The sequence below is a fragment of the Arvicanthis niloticus genome, chromosome 10 (assembly GCF_011762505.2).
Source record: "Arvicanthis niloticus isolate mArvNil1 chromosome 10, mArvNil1.pat.X, whole genome shotgun sequence".
In the NCBI taxonomy this organism is placed as follows: Eukaryota; Metazoa; Chordata; class Mammalia; order Rodentia; family Muridae; genus Arvicanthis; species Arvicanthis niloticus.
In genome coordinates this window covers 44,298,605-44,324,019 of record NC_047667.1, presented here as the reverse complement: position 1 = coordinate 44,324,019, position 25,415 = coordinate 44,298,605, and the positions used below count along the sequence as shown (strand labels likewise).

The window sequence follows — 25,415 nt, the reverse complement described above, 5'->3', positions numbered from 1 at the left end:
TTATGGATAGAGTACAGAATTATGAATATAGATGAAAATTTAAAAATATATGCATTATTTAAAAACCAAAACTCTTTAATAATAGTGTATTTCTGAATTTTTATATTTTTGCCTGTATTCTTATAATAGCTGTTATCTTTATCAATATGGAGTAGCTTAACTATTATTTTATAAATAATAAAGCTAGTATTGTATGTAGTCTACCACTTTAGCTTCCCCGTCTGGTCAGAATCAATAAAAATGCACAAGGCATCTTGAGACCTAGTTTTCTACTTTTACATGTATCTGATTAGGACATTATTGTATACTCTTATGAACTCGCCCTATGAGGTTGTGCAACTGTTTCTTTTGCATCCCCTCTTCTAGTGATGGGGTTAGAGAGGAAAAACATACTGAAGTCTGGAGGCCCCAGACAGTGGTTGACACTGCTTCTGGGAAGATTCAGATCTTGCATCACTTCTTAGGTATGTGCACAGCTTGAGTTCCCACAGAGAAGCTGATCCCTGGCAGAAAGCTGATAGTTACAGTCAGACTGAGTCAGAACCAGAGAATTATGAAAATTATTTTTATAGGAGGGAAGGACCTCAGTAGGCTCAAATTTTTATAAACTTATGGGAAACAATGGAAAGCTATATTTAAATCAGGATTACATATGAGGAAATACATCACAGTAATTTCAGGTTATTCTGCTGTGAGAAATAAGTTTATTTGGTATTTTACATGTATTGATTTTCCTCCACAAACATATAATGAAAATCTTCTGGTCTGACTCATTTAATTCCATTTGCCAATAGCATAATTTTTATAATTCAATATGATTGTAGGATAAGCCCTGCAGTGGGGGCTGGTCAGTAAAGTGTAAGCATGAAAATCGGAGTTTAGATTCCCAGCACCCACATAAAAACCAGGTGTGTTGGCTTTGCCTGTAAACCCTAGTGCTGAAGATACAAGGCAGAGACTGATGGGTCTCTATAAACTACTTGTCCAGCCTGTCTAGCTAATTTATGAGCTCCATCTTCAGTGAGAAATCTTGTCTTAAAAAATAAGATGGAGAGTGATAAAGACAGCTGACATTGACCACTGGAATCAACATATACATGTGCATACCTCTCTCTCTCTCTCTCTCTCTCTCTCTCTCTCTCTCTCTTTCTCTCTCCTCTCTTTCTCTCTGTCTCTTCCTTCCTCCCTCCCTCCCTCCTTTCTTCCCCTCTCTCCCTCTCTCCCTCCCTCCTTCCCTCTCTTTCTCTCTGGTTTTTCTAGATAGGGTTTTTCTGTGTAGCTCAGGCTGTTATGGAACTTGCTCTGTAGACCAGGCTAGCCTTAAACTCAGAGATCTACTTGCCTTTGCCTTCCAAGTACTGGGGTTAAAGGTTTACCCACTATGTCCAGCTAGATTGTTGTCTCAACAAAGCAGTTGGTCATCTGGTTAGTTGTTACTGGTCTTTTCTGTATCTTGGATCCAGCAGTGGAATCACTGGCATTCTCTTCCTCTAGGTTCTCATCATTTCACCTTTGATAATATCCTGGATGTTTTCTCTTATTGATCCTTATTTCTTGCTTATCTAATTTCCTATTAGCAGAAAGATCTTTCTTTAAAAACATCAACATGATCACATTTCTCGTCTGCAGAAACTTTTTTTTTTTTTTTTTTTTTTACTATTTTATTAAATGTTTTTGCAAGTCTTTAGGAAGACTCATTTACTATTCTGTTGGTCTACCTCAGTGCTGTTGTATACCACCATAGCTATTCATACACTGCACCTAGATTATTAGTCTCTGAAATGTATCATGATGATTTATGCCTTTATTTTTTCCTGAAGTATTCTCAGCTCGGAATCATCAGTATCTTCAAACTCTATCTTCAATTTGAAACCCTTTCATAACTACTAGACCTGGAAAAATTGTTCTGTTTTATTCTTTAGAGCTTCATTTGTCTGCTTTCCCAGGCCCTCATTCTCTGATGATACACTGTGGTTTCTAGTTGTTCTCAGTATATTTTTTATGTATGTGTTTTTCCCCAAAGAAACTGAAGTAATGAGTGAATATTAAAAGCACTATTATTCTTCATCAATGGGTACCACTCCAAGAAAATAATGAATCACTTCAGCATGTCTGTTGAGCTCAATGAACAAAGGTTTGACCTGATATTTTTAAATTTTATACTTCATTTTGAGCTATAAATAAAATGAGGAGGTATTATATAAGGCTTCTAAGGACTTTTCATCTTGACTTCCAGGATTCTGGTTCATGTAGAGATTGTCTAGGCTTTGGGAAATAATGATACAGTGAAATGTTAAAGTGAACCTGAGAAATTGTAGAAGTTAACAGAAAGAGGTAGGATGAAAATTCAACCAATTTGCTATATTACAATATAGTAATACAATAAATTTGACAAATACTGTTTTTAAGTTTAAGTTACAAAGACCTCACCAAACTCATAATGTAGTGACCAGTGAAAAGAATAAGTAATTGAACAAATAGCCAGTATTTCAGAGTACTCTATATGGTTCTTATTGTAGCTAGACTATTAAGGTGTTCTCCAAGCCTTACATATTTTAAATGATTCATTAGTAGCTGGTAGACTTTTGAAAATTAATGAACATTTAATTCTTTATTCTGTCACACTACAAATTTATTTATCACTTCTAGAATTTTTTTGGTAGAGTTTTTGGGATCTCTGATGTGTACTATCATGTCATCTACAAATAAGGATAGTTTGATAACTTCTTTTCCTATTTGTATCCCTTTAATTTCCTTTTTTCGATGGATTGTTCCAGTTAGTGCTTCAAGCACAATATTTTGGCGAGCTCAATTAACCAAAAGATTGGGAGGATGCAAATTATTGGAATCATAACTAAAACACAAGGAAACATAACACTAAAGAAGTTCAGAATGTTTTAAGGAAATACTTTCAAAGGCAATACTGCATTAAGAAGGAGAAACTTTAAAAAATGAATTTCTAGATTAGCCAAACTTCCAAAATATGCCAACAAATTAACAGCCTAAACAAACTTATAACAAATGAGAAGATTGAAATAGAAAAAAAAAAAAAAAAAAAAAATCTTCCAACTGTCCCAACTCACAAATGGAGTTGGAGTAGTTGGATATCCCTGTCTCACTTGGTGTGGATGTTTCAAGTTTTTCTTCATTTAGAATGATGTTGGCTGTGGGTTTCTCATCTGTAGTTGGTGGGTTTTTTTTTGTTGTTGTTTGTTTGTTTTTTTAATGTTGAGGTGTGTTTTCCCTACTCGTTATTCTCTAGGACTTTATCATGAAGATATGTTACATTTTGTTCCAGGTTTTTTGAATCTATAGAAATACTGTGATTTTTACCTTTAGGTTAATTTATGTGGTTTATTACATTTATTGACTGCCTATGTTGAACCATCTCTGCATTTCAGAGATAAAGCCATGGTCATGATAGAAAATCTGTATTCTATTGGCAAGTATTTTATTAAACATTTAAAAAATTCTATTCATCAGGGATATTGGCTTGTAGTTTAGTTTTCTCTTTTCTTTTCTATCTTGTTTTTTGTTTTTACCTGACTTTGGTGTTAAACTGATACTGGCATCATAGAAGGAGTTTAGGAATGCTCTGTGTTTATTTTTTATTTTTGAGCAGTTTAAGAAGGATTGGCTGTAGGTATCCTTTGGAAGTCTGGGAGAATTCCAAGGTGAATCCATTTTGAAGATTTTTTTTTTTAAATTACTATTTTAGTCTCCTCATTTGTTCTGGGTTTTTTAGGTTGTTGACTTGTTGGCATATTTTGAAAGTTTGGGTAAATCTAGAAATTCATCTTTTTTTTATTTTTAAGTTTTTTCTTCTTAATGGAGTACTGTCTTTGAAAGTATCTCATAACATTCATCATCTAATAATCATCAATAGTATAGTCCATTAATTGGTAATAGGCTACTAAGACGTGGGGCCTCATTGCAGGAAGAAGGTCACTTTAAAGATGCACCTTGTTCCCAGGATACCTGACCCCACTGCTTCTGGCTCTGCTAAGGTGAGCAGTTCTGCTCCATTGTTTGTTTTTTTTGTTTTGTTTTGTTTTTTTTCCCTAGAGCTAGATGAGCATGGTTTCAAACCACAAACAAAGCTTTCTTCTCTTGAGTTGATTTGGCCAGGTATATTGTCATAACAAGAAACTAATACAGCCCTTATCTGTAAACTTCATCCCCATTAAATTGTTCATGACAACTAACATACATAGGAACTGGTGTTAAGGGATGGAAAAGAAGCAACACTATGCGAGTAATCCAGAGCAGTGAGACAAAGAGATACATATTAGCAATGGTTGTTAATAGTCTAAGAAATTAAGCTGTGGCATACAACATTTCTACTTAACAGCTGTGTTATTGATTAGGTTTCTGGTCACCAGCAGGTTAGCAGTAGTTAAAGTTTTGAGGAGTGAAAAAATACATACTAAATTTTGACTAGTTAATCAAGTTAGTATCCCTAGTCGTATGTGAGCTCTTTATTTTGAGGGTTGCAGCCAGCACCACTTGCTTAAAGGCTTTCATATTTAGGCATTTCAGTATACTGTAAAGATGTAGAATGGGGCACTTTGTATTTCCAGGAATTTCCACCCCCTTTCAGACAGTACAATTTGTGAAGGCTTTACCTGCTGCTAGGATTAGTTTGGCCCTAAGATTGCCTTTTTGCCCTATAATCAGAGCTACTTGAGGTTTTCTCATGCACTTCTGCTGCCTTGAATCAAACTGACTGTAGCATGTTTGTTTGATGTAAATGTAAGTATTATAGCATTGAAGATATTTGAATCTCTGTTGATATTTATAATAATAAAGCATTTTATTTATACATACATAGGTAACGTGCACTATGATAATTGCATAAGAAAAGCTGTGTATACTTTGCTGGCTTTGAAAATACTGTCTCCAAGGTTATTGTTTAACTATATTTCCAGCTAGACCTGGGCACTTTGATACTGGTACATATGACAGCTTAATCTCGGTCATAATGATGCCCCAAATAAGCAAGAAAAAGAATACTGTACAATTTTTCTTATATCATCTTTAAAACAGAAATGAAAATAGCAGTAACCTCTCAATTTGGGGGAATGTGGGCACAGTTACTTGTATTTGGGTTGCTGAATGTGAACACTTTCAGTAGTCTGAAGAAAGTGTAGAAGAGCCTTCTAGTGTGCAAAATAAAAAAGTCTGTATTGGGTAATGACTAAACACACACATATAAGGATTTGTTGAGCTGTATGCTTTAGATAGGTGGACTTTATTATATGTATTATTTATACCTCAGAGAAAGAATACAAAACTGAACCCTGAAAAGAATATATTTTCACCCAAAGTTAGGGAGCCAAACAAGAAAAGTAAAGACAAAGTGAAAGGGGTTTTGTTTTGTTTGAGTAATATTAGTTATTGAAGTTACACATAGTGTAACTTTGATTTATTTAGAATTTCCAGTTTTGGAAAAATCAATTAAGTCATAGAAAATACTTGAAAGCTAAGCCTTCAAAAATCAAACACTTTTGAACAGTTAATATTGCATAAAAGGTATGTGATTGCTTTATACCCAATAAAGGCTATCTAGGCTTATAACTTGGTAACATTAGCTCACTTCCAACTATGTAGCATGTTAACTGGGGTATATTGTCCACCTGAGTTTTGAATTTATAGGTGTCTAATATTTTCTGTATTGACATTTTTACTGTATCTCTATTAAAGATATTTTCAAACTTCATTTCAGCAATGGAACCTATTCTTCAAATGTGTGAGCTTAGCATGTAACAGTTAAAAGTTAAACATCAGCATGTAAGACTCTAGCTCAAATGTTCAGCACTTATTTGGCATTTGCAAGGCCCTGGCTTCAGTACCCAACGTTGCAAATAAAGAAGTAAATAAAGAAATGAGAACTTCTAGTTTACTACCCGTCCTTTTCAATTTGGTACTGTTGTTGCTACTTAGAACTTTTAAGCTTACATTCAAATAGTAACTTTATTTAATCAGTAATTGGTATATTTTAGTGACACTTGTGTTTAAACACTGTCAAGACTGCTACTCATCCTCAAGCCAGTTTGTCTCTCTGTTTACTCTGGCTTTGCTGCATTACTTAGCCTCTTTGGCCAAAAGCTGTAGCCATGTATCTTGAGTTCTAACTAAGAGCATAGTTGGAAATAATGTATGTCACTTGTAGTCTGCCACTACAAAATTCCATAGGTGATTCTCCCATTTCTTTTCTCCTGTACGTTTGATGAAGATACAGTGGAGGAGTAGGAGTCTGAATATTCCACTAGACATTACCTTGTGGGACTGTGATGTAAATAAGCTTCTGTTTTTGTGCTCTCACTGGTTGGCTGTTATAACAGGTGGTATTACTTAACTTGCTAGTATGCCAGGCCTATCTAACTACGAAACTTGTACCTGAGTCTGGGGATACAGGGACTTTTCTACTATAGAGGAAGAGAGTAGAAAGTCTCAGTAGATCATAAACATAGTTTCTTCTCCCAGCTTTACTGTTCTCCTGAATAAAGGGAGGGGAGGGGAGGGGAAAGAACACTATGAATGTTTATTTTTAAAATTGCCAGGTTGGACAGTTTAGGAGCAATTTTATCTTACCTCCTAAACTAGCTAATGACACAGAATTAACACAAAATCAGTAAGTATGAATTAGACCAGAAGACCTTTCCAACATCCTTCTAGCTTTAAAGTTCAAAATATGAATTATTTCTGAGAAAATGATCCAAGAGAATAAAGATTTGTCTTTTACAGAGTGATTTCAACAGAGCAACTAAATCTGTATGATTATGTTTTTCTGCCCTTTAACATAGAATCATAAATAATTATTTAGAACAGAATTAAAATGTTCTTAGATCTTATTATGTTAATCATTTAAGAATTAAAGGTGAAGATTGATGTAGTTTTGAAATCCTTAAGAAAGATAACGCCTTATTTTAGTTACAGAATTTTATATTATAGTATTATAGTATTATCTCTTAACCGAGCTTAGTTGTGTTTTCTATTTTTGTCTTCTGTATGAAGAGCTTGAAATCAGGTGTAGAAATATATTTATGTTTTTATGCTGTAAAAAAGGTTAAAAATTCATTGCTGTGTAATATGTTAATAATAATGTTGATATCATAAACCAGAGAAGAGTTTTTTGCCTTTCATATTCTATTCCTGATGGTCTGTGTTTACTTTCTAAACCCTAAATTCATAATTGAAGAAGGTATTTGTAGATATTGTTGTAACTGCTAAAGGCACATTTTAAAAATTAAAATAGGAATATGATTTTTTGGTCAAAAGTAGAATATTTAGTCCATAAACAGTTACAGTGAAAATAATGAAGGCTATCTACTCAGCCCTGTAGTTACTCATGTTTATTTTATTTATTTATTTATTTTTGGTTGACAAATTTAGATTATCTGATTGAAGCAATTGCTTTATTTTTTTATTATTTGGTTTTAAACTATTCTTTTGAAATAAGAATTCATTAATTTGCCTGTAAGAAGTGCAATCCTAACTTTGTTGTTGTTGTTGTTTTTGAGTTGTTTATGGAGCTTCACTGCTGGATGGATGGATTGTTCCAATCTCAGAGGAACTCGCCATCCCAAGTTTTAAGAAAAGTATAAAGACTGGGACTCCAGCTCAATTTTAAATTGCTTGCCTTGTATGTCCTAGTTCTATCCCCAGTAATATTTAAAAAGGTATATGTTAATATTTAGGATATTACCATATTAAAGACAACTTGGATACAAAATACAAGAAATTCTTAGGTACTTCTGTTTACCACAGTTTACCAGTGTGTCATGCACCAATTGTTTAGTCTTAAAATGGATAAACTAACAACACTGATACATTGTTGATATTATTCAAAGTTCATAGTCTACATAAGGTACACTTGTTGCATGATGTATTCTATGGGTTTATACAAATATATACTGAATTGTACCCATGATTACAATGTCAGTGCAGAGTTTTCAGTGCTCTAAAAATCACCTGTGCTCTTCTTGTTCATTCCATGTCACACTTTATAGGTTCTAGCAAACATTGATCTTTGTATTGTCTCCAGAGATTTGCCTTTCTAGAATGCTATATTGTTAAAATCATAAAACAGAGGTTTTTCAAAGGTTTAACAACATTCATTTTATGTTTTTTCTTGGATAGATAGTTCATTTCTTTTCAGAACTGAATAATACTCCTTTATACATCTGTATTTCAGTTCACTTATGCATTCAGCTAATTAAGGACATTGTGGTTGCTTCCATGTTTTAGCAATTATGAATGAAGAGGTTTTAAACATTGATGTGGAGATTTTTGTGTGGATATAAGTTTTCACCTTGCTTGGATAATTACCAACATGAGTAATTGCTAGTTTGTTCATTAAGACTGTTTAGGCAGAACATTCCTCATTGGCAATTAGAGAAAACCAGTGCACATTGTCTTTTCTAGGGAATAGAAGCTGAACAGCTGTAGAAAAGCTACCCTTTGGGCATTTTATGTCCCTGAGCAGACATTATAGACTGTTCTAGAGATCTGGACCTATGGCAGAGCAGTTGGTGTCAGCACTGTCAGAGGAGTCTGCAGAGATACAAAGCCATGTTGACTCACTTCCAGTAGCAATCCTGTTTTCTCTAGCCTGGTCTGTGGGCAGCATGGAATGATTGCAGCAGAAAGCAATCATGGTTGATTCTAGCTTGGTTAGGAAAGACTTGCAGAAAGTAATGCTTTAGCTACAATTAGAAACTAGATTGTAGAGCCGGGCAGTGATGGCGCACGCCTTTAATCCCAGCACTTGGGAGGCAGAGGCAGGCGGATTTCTGAGTTCGAGGCCAGCCTGGTCTACAGAGTGAGTTCCAGGGCAGCCAGGGCTACACAGAGAAACCCTGTCTCGAAAAACAAAACAAAACAAAACAAAAAAAAAAAAAAAAAAAGAAACTAGATTGTAAGGAACCATGGATCCTGAGGATACCCTGCCATCTAGTTGTGTTGTGTATAGTATGAGGAAGATGCCTGTCCTCCAAAGGAGAGTGCTAAGTAGGAAGGACCAATGTGATGTGTCTTTAAGGAGCTTTTAAGGAGCTTGAAGCTGTGGATTAAAAAGAGACCAGGCTGTACAATAAAGAATTTTGTGTCATCAGAAGGTTAATAGGAGGCCACCAAAAGGTTTTAAATAAGGTAGAGTGAATTGAAATTTCTTTTTAAGTAATTTTCTGCCGTTCCATCTGTCTTAGCTGGGTTTTACTGCTATGAAGAAACATCATGACTAAGGCAACACTTACTAGCACAGCATTTAATTAGCACTGGCTTAGAGGTTCATAGGTTCAGCCCATTATCAAAGTGGAGCATGGCAGCATCCAGTTAGGCATGGTGCAGGAGAAGCTGAGAGTTCTACCTGTTCATCTGAAGGCTGCTAGGAGAAGACTGGCTTCCAGGCAGCTAGGAAGAGGGTGTTAAAGCCCACATTTATAGTGACATACTTACTCCAACAAGATCATACCTTCTAATAATGCCACTCCCTGGACCAGTCACACCATCCGCTCATCAATCCATCTTACACATATGATTCTCATTCATTCTCTCTCTCTCTCTCTCTCTCTCTCTCTCTCTCTCTCTCTCTCTCTCTCTCTCTCTCTCCTCCCCCTCCATTCCCCTCCCTCCTCCCCTGCCCCTCCCTCTACCTCTATCTCTATCTCTCTATCTTTCTATCTATCTTGCCTAGGTTGGTCTCAAACTTAGGAGCTCAGCTCAAATGGCCCTCCCATATCAGCTTCTTAAGTAGGTGAGATTATGGTGTGCTTGCACACATGTATACACCCATCACTGGGACATATCCTCACTAAAACAAGAAAATGCTTTACATGTAGCTAATTTAGATATCTACTATAATCCAGGTGAGAGATTATCATGTGTTGACAGGAAATAGTGAGATAGTTTAAGTCAAACCTAGGAGGGGAAGTCTGTAAGATTCACTTAGATACTAAATGGTGAGAGAATTAAGATCACTAACAATATATGTGGTAGAACTGGCTGGATATAGGATGAGAGGAAAGCTAGATTTTAAAAGGAAGAATACAGGTTAGCTTTTATGCATTTAAATCAGGGATGTCAGAAAATATTAATTTGAATAAAGTTTGATACAGTTCTGAAAGGTTTAAATTGGCAGTATAAATAGATGTGGTAGTGATGAGTGACAGTGTTCAAGACATGAGTATTGACAGATAGTGCTTTGAAAATGTCTAATTATTAGAACTTGAAGAAAGAGAAGATGAGATTGGATGCTGTGGGAACAGCAGAAATTTTGGGGGAAGGAGTCTTTAATGAAAGAATATAGTTTGGGAATTAGGAGTAATCCAGGTTTGTTTTTATTTTTAAAAATATATTTATTTTTTTAAATGTCAGAGATTCTAATTTTTATCTGTTTAAAAATCAGTGTTTGGCCTTTCTAGATATTTTTGTCTCTTAGTGGAGAGGCAGATGTGTGCGTGTAAGGTGTGCTTCTTAGATCTGATTCTTAGGAGGTAGTTCAGTGGTTTTTTTTTTTTTTTTTTTTTTTTTTTTTTTTTTTGCCACAGGAAGTGCTCCATCGGGAAGCAGATGTGCTCTAGTGATAGGAGATGGGAAGGGGATGTTTTGTTGTTAATTACTTCACTTCCTATAAACAAGGACTTTGTATTTTTGAAAGACGTCTTTAGAGTAGTAGAAAATAAATTCTATTTTAAAGCTTTCTGTGAATTAATATAAGTATACTTTTTTATGTTGTAGTAACAGAATCATATTGTTAATTTAGCAAAGCTTATATATTTTATTTTAACACAACAGTTTGTGGGCTAAGAAGAATAGAATTTCTGTTACAAAAGTATGTTATCAGATAGGAAGTAGTGCCAGACTGTTTGTAAACTGGGCAGCTTCCATTCTGCTTTTTCATCTCTTTCCTTTAGTTGAAATAAATCTCTAAAGATATCATGAGACATTCTATTTTAAAGTATAAAAAATTATAGACTTGAAACCAAATAATTCTAGAATAGTTAAGATTTAAATTTTATAGGTATGTTGTTTAAGTCAGAATTTCTCAACTGTACTTGTAGATCGGTTTTTTAAAGCTAATTATGCATGTTCTACCTTCCTAAAATGAAAATTAGGATATGTTTTGTGTTTTTGCTATTAATTAACTTTAGACAGCAATTTCTTTTTTTCTGTCCTTGTTGGATTGTTATAAAGCTTGATTAAGATTGTTCTATGATGACTTGTTCACATCTTCACTCCCAAATTCTGATTCTGTAGGTTAGTTAAAGTTTTTACTTTTTCTGTGAATAGATTTTTGCTTTTGTTCTTGAGGCAGGGTTTCTGTGTCTCAGGTTATGTGGAACTCTGTGGACTGGGCTAGCCCCAAACTCATTGATCCACCTGCTGGGCTTAAAGGCATGCACCACAACCAGCAGGTTAACTGTGACTAGTTTTTAAGTATATGTTTATTAAGATTTTATACTTTTCAAGTCAGAAAAATATATTATAAAATTTCATAAGAAATTGAAATTGTAGCCTAAATCACATGTTTTTTTCTTTTGATGCATATTATTCTAGTATGTTGACATACTGTTGACCGTCTTTAACAAAATCATGCTGTGCTTAAATTTTTTTATTTGTATTGAGTTTTGCCTACATGTATATTTGTGCATCAGTTGGATTCCCTGGAACTGGAATAAGAAACAGTTGTAAACTACCGTATTGGTACTGGGAACTGAACCCAGATCCTTTGGAAGAGCAGCCAGTACACTTAATCATTGAACCATCTCGCTCACCCTAAAATGAGAAGTTTTTAACATTGATAATAATAACTGGTCTATAATGTGTATTAAACTTTGTCTGTTTTCCCAAAGTTGTTTTTCATAGCTATTTTTCTACATCCAGGATGAAATACAGATTATGCATTGCTTTTAATCATCCATTTTCAGTCTGCTTTAGTAAGAACCTAGTTCCATAGTTTTTGTGTATCCTTATCTTGAGGTTTTGAAGCAAGGAATTATTTTTCTAAAATGAATTTGTTACTGTTTTTCTTTTCAATTTTTTAAGAAGACTCTAAGAAATCAAACCCAAGGCCTTTTATAAGCTAGACAAGCATTCTGCCACAGAGTACACTTGTAGCCCACCCCTAAGTATGTTTTTCAATTTTGGTGTTGTCAATGTCTTTTGCTTTACATTTTGTATATTACATCCTTCACAGTTAATTATCTCAGGCAGCACATAGTGCCAGTTTGTTCCATTAGTGAGATTCAGTTACTTGTTCACTCTTTCATTTGCCCATTCATCTATTATTTTTCAATGGAAATAAAACTTACCACAGTCCTTGGACACAGGGAGTATGGTTTTGGAATTGCTAATCTCTGATACTGGATAAACACACCCACTGACTAGAGTTCAGTATTGCTTACTTTTTAACAACTATAATATTGAAATCGTAAGTTAATGGTTAGATGAGTCTTTATGGGTTAACACTGGCTTCTTTACTGGAACTGCTTCTCCTCCTTACTTCCCTCTTTGCCTTCCTTTCTGTCTCCTCCCCTCCCTGTTTTTTTGCTTTGTACATTTTTTAAAAATCAGATTTCTAATTATACCTAACTGAAAATTTTGTAGTGTGAGGTTTTGTGTGTGTGTGTTCCTTTGTTGGAATAGTATTTGTAAGATTCATCCACATTTTATAAATTAGCTGTCACTTTTTCAAGCCGAACAGTATTCCATTGTATGAAAATACTATAATTTTTCTATTTTATTGCTGTACACATTTGCACTTTGAATTTTATAGCTATTATAAATAAAGCTGCTATGACTATGGAAATTCAGGTATAAGCAAATGTATTTTAAAGGTTCTTTTAAAAAATATCTATAGCAGAATTGCTTAATTATACTGTAAGTGCATGTTGAACTTAACTCTATTGCATGTGTTTCTGATACCAATTTTGACAGTTCTACATCCTGAACCTTCTTACTGTGCCTTTGATTTGCATTTCTTTAACTACTAATAAGATTAAGAAATTTTTGATATGTTTATTGGTCATTATTTTAAAAATTGAGACCTAAGTTCACTGTTTAGCTCATGGTATTCCCGAACTCACATCTTTCTCATTTGGTTTCTCAAGTGCTGGAATTTCAGGAATATTTCATCTTGCCTAGATAAGTTTTCTTAGTGAAGGGTTTTTATTTACTTTTAAAATAGTTAGTTTTTCTTTTTATTATGTTTGAGGAAGAATAAAACAGTTTAGGATGTTTATATTGTGAATGTTTTCTGCCATTTTGGTGTTGCTTATCAATTTTACAGTGGGGCCTTCTGTTGAGCAAAAGTTGTTAAATGTACGAACTCATAATTATTAAGGAGTAATTAATTCTATTAGTAGAAATAGTATGAGAACTGTTTTTTCACTGTATGTGTTTTATAGATAAATGGGTAGTTTTTAAATTTTCCAGATGAAATCTTTTTTTCATGTAGTTTACAAAGACTGATTGCTCTGCTATATCTCTTTTGTTGGTGGTCTAATGTCTGCCAGGCTTTCCATTTGAAACCCTTACTTTCAGGGGTTTATGGGCAGACTGTTGAAAAAAATTACAACTAGCCAAAATTTTGGCAGTCATGATCTTGGTTCAGTATAAGGTAGTTGCTTTAACAAAATGTTAAATAGTCAGCTCTTTTTAGAAAACTGTAAGAAAGAGAAAGAAGAAAGGAGTAACTTCGGTTAAGTGATAGTGTTTTTCCAGCCAACTTATTCCAATTAGATTTGCATAGCAAATTTTTCCTTTCTACAAATTATTTAAGTATGTCTGTTCTATGTTTCCTGTTGCCACAGAACTTGCCTCAAGAGTTTCTTTTTAGTGCTGGATCAACAGGATATTTACGCAAAATATGTAAGGCAACTGGGTTCATTTTTTTCTTTCTCTACAGTGCTTTTTACCAAATGTCCTCAGTTTCTGCCCCTCTCCTACCATTATTTATGTATTTTTAATACTTTGTAATATATTTACATTTAAAATGGCCTGAAATTTTGGCACATACACACACAGGCACATGCACCCCGACCACAGTGCCAGCTTGAAGCTGTGGTTTGACCTGTTAGGTAGAAGACAGTATGTATTAACGTTGTAAGAGAGTATAGCAAAAATAGCCTCGATTTGCTTTAAATTTAATTTCTGAAATACAGATTTTAAAACTATGCTAAGGAATAGCTCCTCTAAACACAGACTGTTAGCAAATGTCTGTCTGTTTGTCTGTCTGTCTTGACCCTGTGTCAACTTAAGTACTCATTCTACAATTTATTGTCATTTGCACAGTATACTAATTGCTATTGGTTCATAAAGGTACTTGTGGTTTGGTAGGTTTTTTGGGGGGCACTTTTCACTTCTTACTTTAAAAAATCATTCTCTGATATAGGATGAACATTATACTAAAAAGAACAAAGATTCTTTGGGAAACTTTTTCTTTCTACTCTGAAGAAAATTTGTTTCAGGCAAGAGATTTTTTAGGTGCCACTGGAGTTTTGAAGATCTGGGAAAATGGGGTAATAATATGACACCAGCTCTTAAGCAGCAACATCTGCTGTGGTTCAAAGCCACACAAAAGCTGCTTAAACAGGCAAATGTTTTGGACTGTACAGACAAGTGTGGTTCAATGGTAAAGACTACAGAGTAGAAGAAACTTAGTCCAGAAGGGTTGAAAAATGGAGTCCTGGAAGACAAACATCTTTAAGAAACAAACCTCACCTTGTCTTCCAAGCTATCAGAGATCTTTGTCAGAACCTGCTTATGCAAATTCAGAGATAGGAACAACTTTAAAGATTTATCCATGGTGTGGTTCAGTCAAAAGCAAGAGGAAGAAAAATGAATATGCTGTTCTCAATCGGGAAAAGCCACTGGAAGCTTATAGGTGGCAGAAGCAGCCTGGCTCTAGGAAGAAAGGGAGCAGAATGGAGAGACTGCAAAGTAATAATGGAGACCTGGATGAACCCCAGCCAAAGGTCCTGCCAGAGACAATTGGGAATAATGCCTCTTTGTCTGCTAAGGAGATCCTTGGGACATTAACAGAGAAGTTGAACCTGGTCAACAACACCCAGTCACTTCGGGCTCCATTTACCAGGTCTGTTTCAGAACCAGAACCCCGTTGTAGTGTCAGGTTTATGAGATCATGGCCGAATTCACTGGAGTCAGTGGAGTCTGGACAGCAGGGACATTTCATCTGTGGCATTTTCTCTACTTTTTCCAGTGGCTTCTCCAGGATGCTGAGTCTAAAAGGAGAATCAACCAGTAAGCCAGGAGAAGAAGGTATATTATGGTGAATAAGGGTAGTGGGAAGGATGACCACATACTTAATTACTATTGAAATTTTGATTTTTAGATGAAGCTAAACCATTTTTAATTTACTTGTTATAAGAGGAATTTATTTAAATAACACATTTTATAAGGGACAGTCACAGCTTCCAAAAACACTCTTCAACAGATGATTATAGAATAGAAATGGTTGGGTTTGGTTAGGAAATATTTTATGATACCAGTTTTTTAATTATATTTTGAGACCTATAGAATATTTGAGAAATATTCTATTATTCCCACAGACCATTTTCTTCATGTAAAATATAGTTTAGAATCAGATAATTTTCTCAGAACAGTTGAGAATTAAAAACATTTTTATTTTTTCCTAAATATTTTTAAATCAATAAATATTATTAAGGAGATCTCTGTGGATAGTTTAACCCTTATAGCTGTTAGTTAGACCATTGGAGTTTTGATTTAACTGTATCATAAAATTCTGATTTGAATATGGAAGATACAGATCTTCAGTATTTTTGTTCAGATGACAAAACACAAATGTGTGTTTGATTTATCAGAATCTGATAAATATTTTTTATATTAAAAACATTTAGGAATTTCTAAATTAAAAACTATATCTCTTATTGATATAGTTTTGATTATAGTATTGCTAAATACAAACCAATTCTGAATTATATCATCTGATTGATTTGGGTATGGTTGACTGTACCTTATGAGTCAAGTAAGGTGTAACTTCAGACCACCTCTTCCTTTTTTTTTTTTTTTTTTTTTTAATTAAAGAAAGTAAGTCTTAGAATCTTCATTATATTTTTATTCAGTTGAAATCACTTTTCTGATAATCTCTTATCTTATAAGCTTTTAGGTAATTACTCATTAGTAGACTGGCCATTTCAACAAAGGTTTAAACTCTAACATAGTATTGTTGAAGAATTTTATTATTCAAACTTGATTTAATTTCTTTTAAAATAAAATTGAAGAATTCAAAGATGTTGCATATTTGTGAAAATGTGCTCTTCTAAGTGCCTAAGAACTCAAAATTTAATATTCTAAATCTTATCTTCTTTAAATACTCCCTTGCTTTGCAAGTTTTAATGAAGTATCGTGTGTATGTGTGTATGTGTGTGTATGTGTGTGTGTGTGTATATATTTTTTCTTCTTACCCTTGGCAAGTAGATAATTACCAAGAGGGAAATATTTCTTGATACTTCTATAAACATTCCACTATAATTTTGATGAATTAGTATACTTAATCCCCTTGGGTCCTAATAGGTCTGTGTGGTTGCCAGGTGACCACAGATGACCTAAATACTGGAATGTCAAAGTAAAGTAATTTTAAATAAATTTAGAAAATTGCTACATCTTAACAGTTAATGTATACATTTGATGAAAGAGCTATAATTAAGACACATACATACATACATGGGACTTTTCAGTTTACTTTAAGTTTTTAACAATTATACCAAGGTGTTTTTGATTATTTACAATATATGCTGTAAAATTATGCCCCAACTTTATATACATTAATGATTTAATGGAAACCTAGACTGTTGTGACTTACTTTTATTATTATTTTTTTTTAATTCACTTTACATCCCTATCACACACCTTTTCCCTCCTCTCTTCCTGGTCCCACACTTACAAATTCCTCCCTCTATTGTTCCCTCCCCTTCTCCTCAGAGGAATAGAGTCCCCCCTTGGGTACTACCCCACCTTGGGGTATATAGTCCCAGCAGGTCTAGGTACATCCTCTCCCACTGAGGACCAATCAGGCAGTCTAGGTAGGCGGAAGGGGATCTACTGGAAGGGAACAGAGACTAAGACAGTTCCTGCTCCAGGTGCTAGGGCACTCATATGAAGACCAAGCTGTACATTTGCTACAAATGTATAGGGGATCTAGGTCCAGATCCTGCATGCTCTCTGGCAGGACGCCCAGGCTCTGTGAGCTCCCATAGGCCCAGGTTAGTTGACTTTGTAGGTCTTTTTGTGTCATTGACCCCTCTGACTTGCTCATTTCTATCCCCCACTCTTCCACAAGAGTGGGCTCTGCATCTGACTCCATCTGCTGCTGGATGAAACCTTTCAGAAGACAGATAGGTTCCTGTCTGCAAGCATAGCAGAATACCATTAATAGTGTCAGGGGTTGGCTCTCTTACATGGGATAGGTCTCAAGTTTGTCAGTCATTGATTGGCTGTTCCCTCAGTCTTTGTGCTATCTTTATCCCTGTACATTTTGTAGGCAAGGCAAATTTTGGGTTGAAAGTTTTATGGGTTAATTGATGTCCCCTTTCTTCCTATAGAAGTCCTTCCTAGCTACAGGAGGTGACCACTTCAGTCTCTATATCCCACTCTGGTAGGAATCCAAGCTAGGGTCACTCCTGTAGACGTATATCATCTCCCATCTTAGGCCTCCAGCTAGTCACCCCCTGCCCCAAGTCCAATTTCCATTCTCACCCCCAGCCCTCTTTTTTTTTTTTTTGGTTTTTCGAGACAGGGTTTCTCTGTGTAGCCCTGGCTGTCCTGGAACTCACTCTGTAGACCAGGCTAGCCTCGAACTCAGAAATCCGCCTGCCTCTGCCTCCCAAGTGCTGGGATTAAAGGCGTGTGCCACCACCACCCGGCTACCCCCAGCCCTCTCTTAGCCATTAACCCTTTCCATTCCTGATTGTCATCCCTACCCTCCTCTTCCCCTACCCAGTTTCCTCTCTCCATCCACCTCCGATGACTGTTTAGTTTTCCCTTCTAAGTGAGATTTGCACATCTTTCCTTGGGACTTTCTTTTCCCCCCTTTTCTTTGGTTATATGAATTATAGCATGGTTGTCCTGTACTTTATGGCTAATGTCTACTAGACTTATAAGTGAGTACATATCATACATGGCTTACTGGCTTTGGTTTACCTCACTCGGGCTGATATTCTCAAGTTCCATCCATTTGTCTGCAAAGTTCATGATGACTTTGTTTCTAATAACTGAATAGTATTTTATTGTGTAGATGTACTATCTATACAATTGTTTTTGTCTATTCTTCAGCTGAGGGACATCTAGGTTGTTTCCAGCTTCTGTCTATTACAGATAAAGTTGCTATGAACATAGCTGAGCAAGTGTCCCTATGGTATAGTGGAACATCTTTTGGGTATATTCTTAGGAGTGGTATAGCTGGGTCTAGAGGTAGGACTACTATCAGTTTTATGAGAAATTGCTAAATTGATATCCTAAGTAGTTGAACAAATTTGCATTCCCACCAGCAATGGAGGAATGTTCTCCTTGCTCCATATTCTCACCAGCATGTGCTGTCACTTGAATTTTTGATCTTAGCCATTCTGATGGGTGTAAGATGGAATCTCAGGGTTGCTTTGATTTTTTTTTTGTTTGTTTCCCTGATGACTAAGGACATTGAACATTTCTTTCTGTGCTTCTCAACCATTTGAGATTCCTCTGTTCAGAATTCTCTGTTTAGCTTCTTACTCCATTTTTTGAGTTGTTTGGATTGTTGGTGTTTAATTGTTGGTTCAATTTCTTGAATTCTTTATAAATTTTGGATATTAGTCCTCTGTTGGATATAAGGTTGGTGAAGATCCTGTCCCAATCTGTAGGTTGCCATTTTGTCTTAATGACAAATGACAGTGCCCTTTGCCTTACAGAAGCTTTTCAGTCTCATGAGGTCCCATTTATCAATTGTTGATCTACAGCCTGAGCCAGCTGTGTTCTGTTCAACCCTCCCATTGTGGAATATATATATATTTTTTTCAGATTGTACAATTAATGGGTGGGTGATAATATAAAATAATAAAATATCTTATAGTTTTTACTAATGAAAATCTTGCTTACTGTTGCTTTACTTATTTCAGGTTTTTCTTCATGGGATATAAGTCATGTCTTATATGTCTTGTCTTATGACGCAGGAGGAGGCGGGCAGGAGCGAGCGGGATTCGAACATGCACAGAGAGAGAGAGAGAGCGCGCGCAGAGGCACCCACGCCCTCTGCAGGCAGACGCCAATAAGTCATGTCTTATGTCATAATGATAGTTGAATTTTTGTTTGTTTTTAAAGAAATGTATATATTTGTACTACTCATAGGACAACTGTCCCTGATGACTTTACCAAATTTGGACATAACCTTTCTTTTAAAGTGTTTTGTTGTTAACACAGCATAGTGTGAGTGAAAGGAAATATACTTTGGGATTATACAAATGATTTCAGATTTTACCCATGTTGTCTAGTAATATGACAAAGGATTTCTATAACCTTTGTGAGCTGTTTCTTCTTAAGTAAAATATGAGATGATAATAAAACACTATTATTTTCATCTCCCTGTGTATGCATGTGTACATTCCTGTGTGGTATGTGAAAATCAGAGGCAGCCTTTGGTGTGAGTCTTCATCTCCTACCATGTTTGACACAGGATATCTTTTGTCCCATCCTGCCCTTCCTTGTCTGTACTACCACCATGTAAGCCAGGCTTCCCAGTGGCCTGTAAGCACCTGGGAATTCTTTTATCTTTGACATTCATCTCGCTGTAGGAGCCTTGGCATCTAGGTGCACTTAGTACTATGTTCTGTTTTCTGTATGTTCTGGGAATTTGATAGGTCCCTATGTGTGGGAGAGCTTTGTACAGTGAGCCGTATCCGAAGCTCTGCTGCTGTCTTTCAGGATTTCTGTCAATAGTAAACGAGACCACTTACCTAACATTATATTTCCCCTCATTTTTTTCCTTTTAAAGTTTTCTTTAATACATATGTTCAAAAGTTAAAACAACATAAGAATCACTTAATGAAAATTCATTGAGCACGTATTCTGTAATGGGCCCTATTCAATATGACTTTTTAGAAATATGGTAGGAAAGTGAAGGTAGCAGATTTTCTTCTAAGATCCATGACCCCAGTAGCTATAGGTAGTTGGGTAGGTTTCTAATACTAGGCAAGATTTCTCCCATATTGAGTGGACCTTAGACAGCTGTTGGTTACCATCAACATGTGAGTGGCACTATTGCACCTTTACAGGTATGTTGCTGTGGTGGTCATTGTGGTAGTTCATAGGTATCACATACAGCTGGGTAGGACTGTTAATTGCTTCCTCCCTTGGCAGCTCACATAGTCCTTTCTGTTACTATGTACCACAGCAAAAAGGCTTTCAGGTTAGATTTAGCGTGAATAATCTTGAGTTCTGTGTCCAAAGTTTGCAGTATCTTGGGATTTACATTCAATCTCTTGAGAGACAACCAAGGACAACAGCAGTAGCCTATATTGTTTGGGAGTCATTTGGACCACTCTGACCAACTTCTTATATTTTTGGTTGTGAGCCTAACCTTTAACAGCTGAGCCATCTCTCCAGCCCTCTGACCAACTTCTTAAGAGGTTTCTCATGACTGGGTTTTTTTTTTCCCCTTGTCTGTGGTTCTTGTGGGGAAGTGACATCCATCCCAAGCGACATAACTTTTTTTGAGACTCACACACACACCAGGCATAAATACCATGTTCCTACCACAGTTTTTCTTTTACTTAAAATAGCTAGTGCATATCTATAAGAATTATTTGGTTTTTATTTGTCCTTCCAAGCAAACTCTTACTCTCCTTTGTTTATTTTCTGTAAATTTGAGTTGGAGTTTGATTGTCAAACCCTCAGGTAAGTATCGGTTAGTTATTCTACTGGGTATGTTCAACGTTTTGACACTGTGACATCATCCTAAATCTCTCATACTAACATTACTCAGTCCTGTAAAAGAGAGAGAGAGAGAGAGAGAGAGAGAGAGAGAGAGAGAGAGAGAGAGAGAGAGAATCTGATAAGTAAACTTAACGGTTTTTTGTGTCAGGCTGCATTGTTATCTTTAATTACCCTAAGACCACTGGTTGACACCATAGCTTTTCTATGCTCTGTGATAATATTGCCTATTAGTCTTACTCTCTAGCTTTGAGTAGAATTCATTCCTCTTAGTTGTTGTTCAGGGTATGATAACACAAAATATACCTGCCTCTCAGCTTTAGAATTTTCTTGTATTCAGTTGCCAAAATAAGAGATTCTATTTTCTTTTAATTCCAGGATATTTACTGAAAACCTGTGGGATTTCCAGCAACTTCCCTTAATTATTCATCAACCAAATTCTATTCAACCCCTCCAAATTATTTTTTTAATGATTTGTTATGTATCATGTTCTATTTTCATACATGTGTGGCAGGCAGCATACCACTGAACTGCACTCCAGCTATGAAGTGGTTTGTTCAGTGGAAGTTGAAACTTAAATAATTCCTTTGCTTCTCAGCCTTATAAAGATGAGTAATTGTATTTTCTTGGTTTTCAGAGTTTATGGCTTTTCAGTGATGTTAAAAAATTTTAAAATACTAGAAATTTTTTCTTTTGAATGCTATGATTGGTAGTATAATTTTACTGGTTAAAATTTGAGGTGTATCTTATGTGAAACCCTGACTAATAGAATTTTAGGTTAGCCACTAATTTAATGTAGCTGGTTCCCTTCATTCTTATTGGATCCTTCTGTTTTTCCTTTCTCATTAAATACTGGGGATGACACAAATTAATATAACTCATCAAATGCATTCTAGGACTATGGTTGTGCATCAGATGCATTCTAGGACTGTGGGTCACAACTCCCTTGTGGGTCACATGACCCTTTCACAGGTCACCTAAGACCATCGGAAAACAGATATTTACATAACGATTCATAATAGTAACAAAACTAAAGTTTTAAAGTAGCAGTGAAAATGATGTTATGATTGGGGGTCACCACAACACGAGGGACTATTGAAGGGAGCAGTGTTAGGAAGGCTGAGAACCACTGCTCTAGTTTATCACACAAGATCAGTAAAGAATTAGGACTACCAAGCAAGTAACAATCCCCAGTAAGATTTGACTTAAATTGATTTGAAGTAGTAAGAGGCTACCAGGGTAACAAGGGGTAGAGATTATTCTAGCAGAGAGAACAATTTGAAAGATTGAAGTCCCTCTGGAGAAGTTAGTTCAGAAGTAAAAAAGCAAAAGGTGGGTGGATACAGGTAGATGTAGGTGGGAAGGAAGTGGAGAGTTGGTGTTTAAAGGGTCCTTTGATGATAACAAGCCCAGGCTTTTGGGATTCAGTGATAACAAGGGTTTAAAGGATAAAATGCATCCTGGTTTTGTTAGTGTTTTGAGGACATAATTTTATGTTAGTGTAAATGGTGGGCTAATGTTAGAGAAGATTATGTTGTACTGAGGTTTAAGTAAGATGTGATAAAGCCTAAATGTAAAACAATGCCTGATAAATGAGGTAAGAGGTGGAAGTGAAAAGTATCTCTGAGGTAGACTGACAGAATTTAAGGAGCAAAATGAAAACAGTGAGTTTATAGCAGGAAAATATGAATGCCTTTAAGATCAGGATAAAGAGGGAAGTTCATTGCACAAGGGAGTGAGCACGAGTTTAGCAGGGTTTGTATGGGTACTCTATAGGTATGCTCACTGTTATTCTCACTTTCAAATCAAGGAAGTAAAAGTTAAATGTTTCAGTCACGTTTTGATGCTAGATGATTAGCAGGTAGTTTCTCTCAGGTCTCACCGCCTCTTGCTTGTGGACATGTTTGAGTGCCTTTACCTTGGAGCATATGTCTAATGGGTGTTCATAATTAAAGGGACTAGAGTTCAAGAGCCAATGTTGCTTTCTGTGTGAGGATACCCATTTGGAGTCATCAGCTTGTGGACACGGAAGTCCCAGGAAGAAGTGAAATTTCTCAGGCTGGGAATGTAGTGTATGGGTAGTGAATGCATCAAGACTAGTATTCTGGTGACTCATTCCATGCTAACCAGAGTCTGTAGCAGAGCCATAGAGTCTTTATGATTACAGACTTCGAATATACCCATTGAGCTGACATCTTCACTAGTCTTACTTTTATAAACATTCTACTCATAAATCATACATGATTATTTTTATTAAATAGCCTTATTTATGGAAGAACATTTGAGAAGTCTCTGTGCCTTCCCCTCAGTTTTGCTGTGAGGCTAAAACTGCTCTATAAACCGACTCTCGGCTTGGCTGGGGAAGGTGTCACAATTGGTAAAGTGCAGGAACCCTTTCTTTGCCTTTCTGGTTCTCAGCTACTCACTTTCCTGATCCTCCATGTTGTCTGTGGTGCTTAGAATGGGGACAGTGGTGTCTAGCTCAGTGTTGCTGTGAGGTAGACCAAGCTAATAGGTGTTAACAGGTGGTAAAAACTGAGACTGTAGACTTTAGGCAGCAGCAGTGGAAGTACTAAATTTTATTAGTACTGACTGCTCCTTAGCATAGACGAAGAGAGAGTGGCTAAAGAGGTGTGTATGGTGTGTGTGTGTGTGTGTGTGTGCATGCACACACACAATTCACCTTCTTAATGCTTTTTTAAAAATTGTGGCAATATATACATAAAAATGGGGCTATTTTAAGCATATGGTCCAATGGCATTTACTTTGAGCAAGCATCACCATCCTCTGCCTGAACTACAACTATTTAAGCACTATTTCCCTGTTCTTCTCCCTCCTAGCCCTAGTAACCGCTGTCCCACTTTCTGTACTCATGAATGTCATGTAGCATGATGCTTTCATGGTTAATCATGTTGTAGAACCTTCCAGTATTTCATTTCTTTTTATGAATGAATAATATTCTATAGATTTATAGGGTGTTTTATGTTAACATTCAGCATTTAATAGGTGTTTGGCTTGTTTCTACTTTGTTACTGTTAGGAGGTATGCTGTTATAGTCATTTACAAACTAAATTTTATCTCTACATAATATAAGTTTTTATATTCCTTGAGGATTTGATTTCCCCTCATATTTTGCACATAGTATGTTTGTCTCATAAATAATACTTTGCTGTTTTGAGATCTTAAGTCAGTTTGATTTATCTAAGGCTCTAATAGTCTCGGTATTTTTTATTTCTGTTTTATGTCCACATATTCAATTTGTATTTGTACATGCATGTTTCTTATTTTATAGTCTTATTGAGATACAGCTCACATATTACACAATTCACCTTCTTAAAAAGTTTTTTTTTTTTTTTAAAGATTTTGAATTTATGTGCTTAATGAATGTTTTGGCTACACATATGTATGTATACACATATATGTATGTGCACCACATAAATACCTGATACCAATGGAGGCCAGAAGATGGTGTTGAGTCCTTGGAACTGGAGTTGTGAATAGTTGTAAGCTACCATGTGGGTATTGAGAATTGAACCCTAGTCCTTGGGAAGAGGAATAAGTGCGTGTAACCATCTCTTTAGCCCCACAATATGTCTTCTTATAGAATACATTTAGTCTTAATCAAAATTTTTTAATAATTAGCAATTTTCTATATCTGTACTGAAAATACAGATACCTTTTTATTCAGTATTATCTTCTGTAGTTTGATTACAAAGAATAAGGAGAATTATGTACATTTCAAAGATGATAGTCATATTGTTATTTTCCTGAGGCAATTTTTAGTTGGTTTCTCATGCTCACACCAGTGTGTGTGTGTGTGTGTATATGTGTGTGTGTGTGTGTGTATGTGTGTGTGTGTGTGTGTGTGTGTGTGTATGTGTAGAAGCAAAGAGAAGATTTGAGTAATGACTCTAAGTATATTATGAAACTATACAAGTACACAGGTTCTTAGTGGCTGAGCTTTAGTCAGAAACCACATGCATTTTTTTTTCTGTCATTCTCGTGCAAAACTCACATTGCAATATCCTAAAAAGCTGGTTTACAAAATAGAAATCCTATGATCTATTTGTGTTTTTAGATGTTGTTACCAGAGTATCAAAAGAATATGAAACTTAGAGAACACCAATTCAATTATAACTTAGTATGAAATATAATCATAATGGTGGTAAAAAATAAAGGGTGTTTTGAATGCCATGTATGTGGTTTGTTGTTTTGGAGAAAAATGGTATTTGGTGGTTAGAACATAGGAGTTGATGTCAGCATTTGTGGGTTTTATTCCCAGATCCAGGCTTTTTAAAGAAGAAAGATATAGTCTATGCCTAGTCCATAGTACTGCAGTGCTTCAAGTGCTATAGATACGCTAAATGTTAGCGAGGACTTTATACAACTGACAGAATAATGTATAACAAGTTGCTCAAAGTACATAAAATTATGTCAGTGGTAGTGATTCTAAAGTTGTTGTTTGAAAAGGT

General features: G+C 35.5%; 1 protein-coding gene across 4 annotated transcripts in view; it reads left to right on the top strand.

The window, feature by feature from the left end:
* Rasal2 (RAS protein activator like 2) overlaps nt 1-25,415 on the top strand; it is a 247,682-nt gene that overhangs the window by 53,315 nt on the left and 168,952 nt on the right. The gene's annotated exons all lie outside the window — the stretch shown is intronic.